The sequence below is a fragment of the Rhynchophorus ferrugineus genome, unplaced genomic scaffold, assembly GCF_030347505.1.
Source record: "Rhynchophorus ferrugineus isolate W39M unplaced genomic scaffold, kcgeb_rfMv2 rfM3, whole genome shotgun sequence".
Taxonomy (NCBI): Eukaryota; Metazoa; Arthropoda; class Insecta; order Coleoptera; family Curculionidae; genus Rhynchophorus; species Rhynchophorus ferrugineus.
The window spans coordinates 11,402,017-11,412,699 of NW_027472582.1; the positions used below are offsets into that span (position 1 = coordinate 11,402,017).

A 10,683-nucleotide genomic window follows, 5' to 3' on the forward strand; every position below is an offset into this window, starting at 1 on the left:
GTTTCTCTACTTTTAACTGACTTGAAAAAAGGAGGAGGTTCTAGGTTCGGCTCTATATATATATATATATATATATATATATATATATATATATATATATATATATATATATATATATATATATATATTTAATTATTTTAATGTATGTTCACCGATTTCCCCGTCAATTTTGGACCGATTTTCAAAATTCTTCTCTTATTCGAAAGGGTGCCCTTCCGAGGTGGTCTTATTGGAACCAAGTTATGATCAGATGGGTTGAAGGGGAGGGGAAATCGAGGGAAAACCTCAAATTTCAAAGGCACGTACAATGCTTCCAAATATTTTTGATCTAAAATAATCAGATATTTATATATAATGTTATTGATTTGTATATAATGTTATTATTGAATAATGGTATTGAAAAATGGGAAGTAGTTTCGTTGGAAAAGCTATTCAGTTTCTTTTTAAAGCACTAACCATATCATATACAAAGTCGTAGAAACACGGCAGGCAACTGTTTCCATGTTGTAATTGTTGGAGTGTTAAGCATCTCACTCTGAGGTGGCGGGTTCGATTCCCAACAGAGCAGCAACTTTTTTTATAGTATGGGTGGAATATTTGTTAAATCACGTAGTGTTAAAAGCCTAAGTTTGATAATTTTTTACATTTTGGTGAGTCTCTTATTTATTTTTTGAAGTCGATTCAATTGTTTTTTGTGAAAATATTTTTTTATATGATATAACTAAATAATCTGAAAAAAATTAGCCTTATGCCTCATATTATGCGTGAACTTCAAAAATATTTTCGTTTCAATCTAATTGCTAAATAATAATACATTATTAATTGAATCAATATTGAATGTACGATATGCATAAATCTCGTTTTTAACTAGTCTTGTTAATTAGCGTCATAACGAGAGTTGTTAAAAGCAGACCAGTGTATCGTGTTTCGAGAAACTGGTTCGATTTTTAGCCCCTTTTAATTCAAGCTATTCATTCGTATTGATGCACGAACCAATTTTTTTTATTCCACATTCGATCTGGTCTTACGTAATCCGGCTTAATACACATTTTAATGCAGTTCAAGATCTCGTTAACATTTCGAAGTTACTTCACAGTAAACTCGAGAAACCGTACAACGATTACGCTTAATTTAGGGTCATTGTTGCCTCCTAAATATATATTATATAAAGGTCTATTCAAAGTTTTTTTAGTAAGGCGTCGTGGATATGTGTGACGTCGAAACGTTACAATGTTGCCGCATCAACTCTGAGTTTTAATTCAGTTTAGCTTTGACATACAAGAAAATTCTAATCCAAATAAAATAGTTGAACAAAAAAGTGACCAAATATAATTTATTTTAACACTATACTATATCTAAAAACTACAGTTAATTATACAGCCACAATAATTTATAGGTAAGAGTTAAAACCTTTTATCAATATTGTTTTCAAGAACTTTGCTTACGTCTGACAGCTGGTTACCGTCCGTTTATCAGATGTATGCTAAATTATTCAAAATATTGGTTATAATTATTACAGGTTATAAACTGACAAACATTATTTTAGCCCTTTATTTTGATAAATTTTAAGTAGCTTCGTAATATATCATATTACTTTGTTTGAAAATGCCGAAAACAATAGATATTCAGGGTCACAAATTGATTGCGGCTTTAATAGGTTATTTCGAAAAGGAACGAGATAACGGAGGCCCCCTTTTGCCCGTAAATTACGTTAGTGAGGTAATTATTGACGATATTAAATAATATAATGTCCCTACAATTTTAGTGAAAATGTTTTTAGCGGGTTGCTGCCGTGCTAAATATTACTGTGGGTACTGTGAATAACATCGCTAACAAAATGTCTACATACAAAGTGGGTGACGAATCTTGACAATCTTGATATTGGCTCTATTCGATACCAAATATACGAAATGAATAAGAACAGTAAGTACACAAACTATTTTATCGATATAAACATAATTTAAAAAAATATTTTAGAGAAAATTGTCTCTCTAAAGTATACATAAAAGAATTGGGGACATGCAACTGTTTGAGGGACGTAAAATATCTTTTAAAAGTTATAATAGCATTCAATTGGGTTTTGTTGGTCATTATATTTTTTAATATTTAACTGCAGAAATATAGCTGATTGGGAAGGATAGTCCATCAAAAACTGTTTGGATATCTGGAAGAAAGCATTGTCAATCATAACACCTTCAGTTTGGATGAACTCGGATGAGACTTCGGAATCGTGAACATGTTTTAGACAGATTAGAAATTAATAGTTTAGTGATTGAATTGGACAGTGAATCGTAAAGTGAAAGCGACTGAAGGAAACTTTCAGGATATGTGATAATGTGATAATGCTGTGCAATGCTGGAAATTCCTGAAACAGAGTGATGAGAGTGGAAACAACTAAAGTTATGCACATCATTAATTGAATATAACTGTAGAAAATGGTATTGTAGGGCGTGAAAGATTTGATTGTGCACAGATATCATTGTAATTGTTCAAAATTAAACATAAGCATTAGGTTAGAACGTATGAGGAGAGAATAAATACTAACTGTTTTGTAGATATGATAAATGCATTAGACAGAAATCAGTGATTAATTATATCAAGAATAGTGTACACATATAGTAGCAGAAGAAATAAAAATACAGAGTTACCAAGATGACTTGCCAAGTAAACACACCATCGAAGGAAACAAGAACTAAACGTAAAGTCCTTCGATAATATATGTATTAAATGTACCATAATATTAAAATAAATTATATTTGATAACATTTTGGTTCAATTATTTTATATAGATTAGAATTTTCTTGTATGTCAAATCCAAATTGAACTAAAACTCAGAGTTGATGCGGCAACATTGTAATGTTCCGACGTCACAAATATCCACGACGCATTACTAAAAAAACTTTGAATAGACTATATATGTGAATCGAGCTGTATCCGTGCTTTAATAATTTTATGTTTAACCTTTGTGTTTTTAATATTTAAATCTAGAAATAAAAATACGTGGTTTGTATTAGTTACTTAACATCCTTTAATATAAAATAACATTGGAGAAAGTATCATCTTGTGAAAGTGATCTTTCCGCAAGTTATAAAATATATAATTTACTACTAAATTAAAACTTCTAAAACAAAGGAAAGAAAATCAAATGAATTTACCTGGTGTCTAAAAACTAATCTACCTTTATTTTATATTTTTTTTTTTTACTACTCTTCGTGAGTCCACAATCTGCCCTATTGGCAATAAGTATTTCTTATGTCTATATTATATATACATGGCATGTAGAAAATCACTTCATTAAGCAATCTTTTGTATAAAATATTATCTTAATTAATTAGTCTTATTCTAATGCTTATTCTAAACTCTACATATGTCCAGTAATCAGATCAGGTGGTGTTAAACGTTTTAGTCTACGCACTTCACTATCACGTCGCATATTTAGCTGATTAGCGAGTACATTGGGATGCACTGACACTCTTTCGAAGTACTTCACACAAACACGTTGGATTACACTCGTTATAGGTTCTAGAGGAATATCGCGTTGTATCACTTTATTTGAAATATAGTACGGAGCATCAACAATGGCACGCAACACCTTATTTTGGAACCGTTGAATGATGGATATATTAGATTTGCTAGCGGTACCCCATAGTTGAATTCCATATGTCCAAATAGGCTTGAGTATAGACTCATACAGCAATACCTTGTTATCTAATGATAACTTGGATTTGCGCCCAATGAGCCAATACATTTGATATAATTTTAGTCCTAGTTGTTTCCGTTTAGAGAGTATGTGCTTCTTCCAGGTTAGGCGTCGATCTAAATGCATACCAAGATATTTAACATGCTCTGCTTGGGGGAGTTGACGATGATTGATATTTACTGGTGGACATGTTCTTCTACGCAGGGTAAACGTTATATGCGTGGATTTTGATTCATTGGCTTTAATGCGCCATGTCTTCAACCATAATTGTATTTGCTCCAGGTGGGTTTGTAGGTTTATTGATGCTGTGACTGGATCTTCGTGGGATGCTAAGATTGCTGTATCGTCTGCATATGTTGCCACAGTAGTTATTTTTGTGGTGGGCAGATCAGCCGTATACAGAAGATACAGTACTGGACCCAGTACACTACCTTGCGGAACTCCTGAATATATGGGATTTAATTCGGTATGTTCATCGCCTTGATTTACAATAAAATGTCTGTCAGTGAGATACGATTTTAGTAGCTGATAGTCCGGATGAGGGAGAAGTTTCTTTAGTTTAACCTGCAAGCCCGTATGCCATACTTTGTCAAAAGCCTGAGATATGTCTAGGAAAGCAGCCGAACAATATCTTTTGGCATTTAGGTCAGCGTTTATTTGGTTTACAAGTCTATGCACTTGTTCTATAGTCCCATGCTTATTGCGAAAGCCAAACTGATGTTCTGGAATAATTTTTCTTTTTTCTATTATATAGTTTAGTTTTTTTATGTATAATTTCTCGAAAACTTTCGAGATTATTGGTAATAAACTTATAGGTCGGTAGGAGGTCACATCTTCTGGTATTTTTCCTGGTTTAAGTATCATTAATATTTTAGCTACTTTCCAGATACTAGGGAAGTAATTAATTCGTAGCATAGCATTGAATATATATGTTAATAGTTTTATAGCCTTTTCTGATAGTTCTTTTAAAATTTTGCCAGTAATTAAGTCATAACCAGGAGCTTTTTTAATATTAATCTCTCTCATTATTGTATGTTTAACTTTTTTGACCGTTAATTTCTCATGCGGTAAATCCATTTGAAATGGCGAATCTAGAAAGCTAGTAATTTTATTTTCGTCATCTTTATGTAGCTGAGACTGGAAAGGTTTAAAAACATTTTTTAGGTGTTTTGAGAAAATGTCGGCCTTCTCTTTATTGCTTCTCGCCCAATTATTTTCGCTTGTTTTAATAGGTGGATTATGCTGCTGGGATCTCCTAAGCTTTTTTGTTGCTTTCCACAACGAATAGTCTGTAGCCTCAGTTGATGTTAAGTTTTCTAGGTATTCTTGAATGCCTTGGTTCTGTTCGATTTGGATTAGATCTCTCAGCTCTTTTATGGCCCTATTAAATTTTCTTTTATTCTCTTCAGTCCTTTGCTGTTGCCAATTTCGTCGTAACTTTCTTTTTTCTGCTATCTTTTTCTGTATTGTACATGATATCTGTGTATTTTTTCTTGGAAATGTTTCACTGTTGGGAGTCGCGGAATATGCTGCCTCCTGTATATTTTTTGTAAGATTTATTGCTGCTATTTCTATATCCATTTCAGTTTGTAACGGTAAGTTTAGAGAGATATTTTGGTCTAAGTTTTCTCTAAATGAGGGCCAGTTAGTTCTATTATTGCACAGAGAAGGGGGTTTATCTTTGATGGTAATTTTTGAAGAAATTGTTACTATTATTGGTGAATGATCAGAAGACAGGTCGAAGCATGATTCTGCCTGACACTTTTTTGGATCAATATTTTTTGTAATACAGAAATCTATTGTATCTGGTTTTTTATTTCTGTCTGAAGGCCAATATGTTGGTTCACCAGTAGAGATATGTTGTAAGTTATCTTTCCTTATGGCTTTGAGCAGTTCTCTACCTTTTGAGGTTATTATTCTTGAACCCCACATTAAATGTTTTGCATTATAATCTCCTCCTGCTATAAATCTATTACCTAGCGTACTGAAGAATTCTTGAAATTGTTCTGCCTTGTTGTTATGTTTGGGTGGGCAATAAATCGCAGAAAATGTTAATGGTCCATGGGCTTCCTCTATGGTTATACTGGTGGCTTGCAGGTAGTCTTTGCGGAATTTTTCTTTTTCGAAATGCTTTATATCATCTCGAATTATTATGGCTGTACCTCCATGTGCTTTATCATCAGGGTGATTTGTATGATAAAGCTTATATTTAGGAACTTTCAGATAATTCTTGTCCGTAAAGTGTGTTTCGGAAACCATCATAACGTCAATATTTTGTTCATTTACGAACATTTTTAGTTCCCTGGCGTGTATTTATTTTATATAATTAATTTATTATTGTTCGAGATGATACCGAACAGAAATATTTGTACACGGTTTTAGAATTTTTAATTTAAATGTGTTCAGTATGTTTTTTTTAATAATATTTTTCCTATGTATTCTTCCGTCTACCTTGGAAGAAACACATACTTTACAAACGAAAACAATTTGGACTTATATGTTGACTTATCGGGCGCAAAAAGTTATCCTTAGATAACAAGATATAGCTGTAAAAACGTATGCTTGTTCCCATTTGGTTCTGCGGAATCCAACTAAGGAGTAACTTTTTAGAGATATTTTAACCGCAATGTCCATATTAATAGTCAGTGCAGCTACGACACATTAAAAAATATTTACAATAAAAACGTAGCAACTTGATAGTTAAAAAAAGGTGGAGCAAAAGTCCCGCTACCATTCTGATTCCGCGTCATCTTGGTTATGTGACGTTTAGCTCACTTGCGCTTTAACTGTTTTATTGTGTAGACGTTCAAATTTTATTATGGATACATATACGCCACAAGAACGAGTCCAGTGCGTCACAAAACCACAATTTATCGTTTACATGCGAATTTTCGACGGTACGGTACGCCAGCAGACAGGCCTCGTAACGTTGAAAATGTGGCGTTGCAGAGTCTCCAGAAACATCAACTCGGAGACGTGGTTTCCAGTTACACATTTCTATACGAAGTTGAGAGCGAATTTTGAAAACTCACTTGAAAATGTTCCCGTACAAAATTCAATTAGTCCAAAAACTGCCACTGAGAGATCCTGATCAATGAGTTGAGTACAGTAATGCAATCCTAAGGCTCTCTGGTGAAATTGAAGATTTTTCGTCTAAATTGATAATGAGCGATGAAGCCCCCATTTTCATCTCAGTAGCCCCGTCAATAAACAGAACAGTTGCTTTTGGCAAATACAGAATCCTCAATTATTTCATGAAACATCATTGCATCCACTAAAAACAATTATATGGTATGGTATGTATTCATGCTGGAAACATCATTGGTCCCTATTTTGTTTGAAACTGATCAAGGTGTTGCAGTTTAACAGTAACTGCTGAACGGTACCAAGACATGATTTGAAATTTTCTTGTGCCTGAAATGGAAGAGCAACGACTGGAGGACATGTAGTTTCGGCAAGATGAAACCACAACACACACAGCTCGTTCACCTATTCAAGTATTGAATAACGTTTTTCCACGAAGACTAATTTCAAGAAGTGGCGATTTAACATGGCCAGCCAGATCTCCGGATTTAACAGCATCAGACATTTTCTTATGGGCTTTTTTAAAATCAAAAGTTTGTGTGAATAAGCGCCAAATGATTTATCATCTTTATTAGATACGCTTAGTACAATCTTAATTTACAATTAATTTATTACTACTTTTCCTATATACTTGGATTAATTAACAAGCAAGACGAGTGCGAGAAAATACATCAGTATGTATTCGTCAATTATAAAATTATTAACTATTATTATAAAATTAATTATTATTATAAAATTATTATTATTAACTTATAGCTATAGTTTGCACTAAATGTATACACTTTATATAAGTTCGTATGGTTTTGTTCGCTTCAATCTCCTGACATCCTACGCGCTGTCCAGCAATTGTATTGCTTCTAATGAACCGTGTCAAAAATCAATGAATAGGGCTTCGTATTGCTTCCTCATCCACCGATTTTCCAGATCTGGCACCCAGTGACTATTTGCTATTCTTGTATCCCAAAAGAATGCTCGCTGTGAAGAAATGTTCGTCGAATGAAGAGGTAATCGCCGAAACTGAGGCCTATTTTGAAGCAAAGGACAAATCGTCGCTATAATCAGTGTATCACCCTTAAAGGGAATTATGTTGAATAAAAAAAAAATTTTACCAAAAAATGTGTTTTACTATGGTGGGCCGGGGACTTTTCAATTGATCTGTTAATTGTTTTAAAAAGCAACAATTTCAATTATACTGAGCATTAGTTGTTTAATATTTTGAAGAAACGTATGATGCTTTATATTTAAAAATTAAATATTTATTATATTTAGTAATTTTAGTTACTGCTCATTATCTATAAAGTTGCTTCATAATTAGCTGTATTTATAGAAATATTTTAGTTCCTATTTATTCGTTGATTGATTTCGTTACTATATCTTTGTAATATTTTTTTCAACAACAGTTCATTTAAATTGTATTTCTGTAGACAAGTATAAATGTGGTTCTAATAAACTATTTTATTCTCATTGATTTCATTCTTATTTATGATTTAGAAATAGCAACAACATAACTCATGTTTACAATCATTTATACGCCTTTCAGTTTTGTGCAAACTGCACAATGATTAATTGAACACGTCGTAAATTAACATATAAATTTGTCAGGTTATTATCATTCTTTTCAATGATACAAAATAACATAAACTTGTAAATTTTTATCTAACAATAACAATAATTTAATTAGGTCATTTAATATGGATATTTAATAAAAAACATTCGATAATTATTATATCACAACGATTAAAATAGTTCTAATTATACTTTCCTATAATAGATAAAAATTTTATATATAAAAATTTATCCAGTTTTATATTATGTTTAGAACAAAACTAATATAGTCAGGTTGGCCGAGCGGTCTAAGGCGCCAGATTTAAGCTCTGGTTCTCGAAAGGGAGCGTGGGTTCGAACCCCACACCTGACAAACTCGTTTTTTATTTTTTTTTGCATTCTAATACAAGAATACAAGATTTTTGAACCTGCAACAAAAATCTAATTTCAGTGACTGAAATTGTCATGAATTTGTTGGGACATAAAAAATTAATAGATTAAGATACAAATGTAAAATATTATGAAATATTATAGAACATTGATATATTGTTTGTAATATTCAAAGTAAAACAGTTACATGATATTACTTGTTTGTCGATTTGGTTCCTTTCATAGGATACAGTATATGTTAATAAACTTACAGTAATATACTCAATAATAAAATAATCAGTTTTCTTTTCGTTCTAGTTATCATCTACACATTTTCATCAAAACGAAATAGAAGACATAGAGAGTATAAAAGGGAATCTGCGATAAAATAATCGAGAAAAAGCTTAGATTTGTTTTGCCTCCAGAGGAAGCGACTGTATAGTATGGTTATATTCTAGTAATTTGGTTACTATTTGGAAATATGTGAAATGTTTGTCAACTTGTTGAAACTATTTCAGGCACAATGGCTAATTAGTATGAAAAAAATGACGAGTACAAGATGATTTGAATGAAAAGTTCACAACCCCTATAAGAATATATTATGATATTATTTTAGTTTCTTAATTTGCCGCTAAGGTGGCTCGAGGTATAAATTTGGTAGCAAAGCTAAAATTTGACACCTCAAAACATTGAAATATGGTTTAGTTGAGTAAATATAGTTGAGACTGTATATTTTGTGTTTGGTACTTTCTGCTTTCAGAAGGCTATTCTAAAAAATAAGAAGCCTTAGTGTACTTATGTTTATATTTGGTGGAAATAATCAAAAAGTTACTGGATATTTTTTTTGGTAATTCTATGCTTCGTATAGAAACTTTCACATATGTTTTGAACATTAGTATATTGAAAATTAATATTCCTACAACCCTTGGTGAACTTAATTTTTTACTTTTTTTTAATGAAAATTTTACGTTTTTTTAATGTCTCAATTTAATGAAAAATAAGAAAGACAACAGGTTTTGTTAGTAATTTTCGACGCAGTTATATATTATTTCATATTTTAGAAAAAATATTCTTGCAAGGAAATCATAAAAATTTTAATTTAGATTTTTCATTTTCTTTTATAACTTTTTTATATAATTCTACGTATTATTAGTAATTATTAATAGATATTAAACACATATATCTCGTTCAAAATCATCTTTATAGCAATAATTAATTAAGACAACGTTATTTGCTAGAAACCAAAACTTGCTAATCATAATTTCGTCGGATTTTTTCACTCTCGCTCAAATTTCTTGGCCCCATTCGCATCTCCTAGTACAAGCCAAACGCTCAAAGTCTTGCGGCAAAGACTGGAACTAAGCAAAATACATACGGACTACGACTTTTAACCAATTTTGAAACCTGTTCATCACGAATGTTCGCCGAATTCATTTCTGCTCATGCGTATTTTGAATTTCTCGTGTAAATTCGCCTCGAATCCTCAGGTATGTACCCACATTAGTAGGTACCCCCAGGTACATCTATAATACTGGCGAATTTGAATAAATTCGGTATCATTTGTCACTAATGTTTAAATGCCTGGAGTGCTCCTCAAAAAGGGTTGTTATTAAACTCATATTATGTCAGTTCAGTTCAATTTGGAAACCCTGAAAAAGTATGTTTGTACTGACTTGTTCATTTTACAGATTTTCATCTTACTAACTTATACAGATTCATTTCTTGTGATGCCAAACTGGTATACATATTTCCATTTGCAATTGATAATGGAAAAGGGTCTGTAAATAAAAACATATTATGTATTTAAGATTCTACACAGTTCCGATAACAAAGGACCTACCATTTAAACTGCAAGACTGGTTCTGCATCTTGGTTTAACAATGGTTTTCCGCATTTGGTTTTATAATCAGCCTGTATAAAATGGAAACTACGAATCTATTAGGTCTTATTTAAATATTATAACTATAACTATAACTTATGACTAT

General features: G+C 31.8%; 1 non-coding gene across 1 annotated transcript; it reads left to right on the forward strand.

The window, feature by feature from the left end:
• The first annotated feature begins 8,618 nt into the window (after nt 1-8,618).
• Nucleotides 8,619-8,702, forward strand: TRNAL-UAA (transfer RNA leucine (anticodon UAA)). Its single transcript has one exon. It is a non-coding gene; the product is annotated as a tRNA-Leu (tRNA).
• The last annotated feature ends 1,981 nt before the right edge of the window (nt 8,703-10,683 follow it).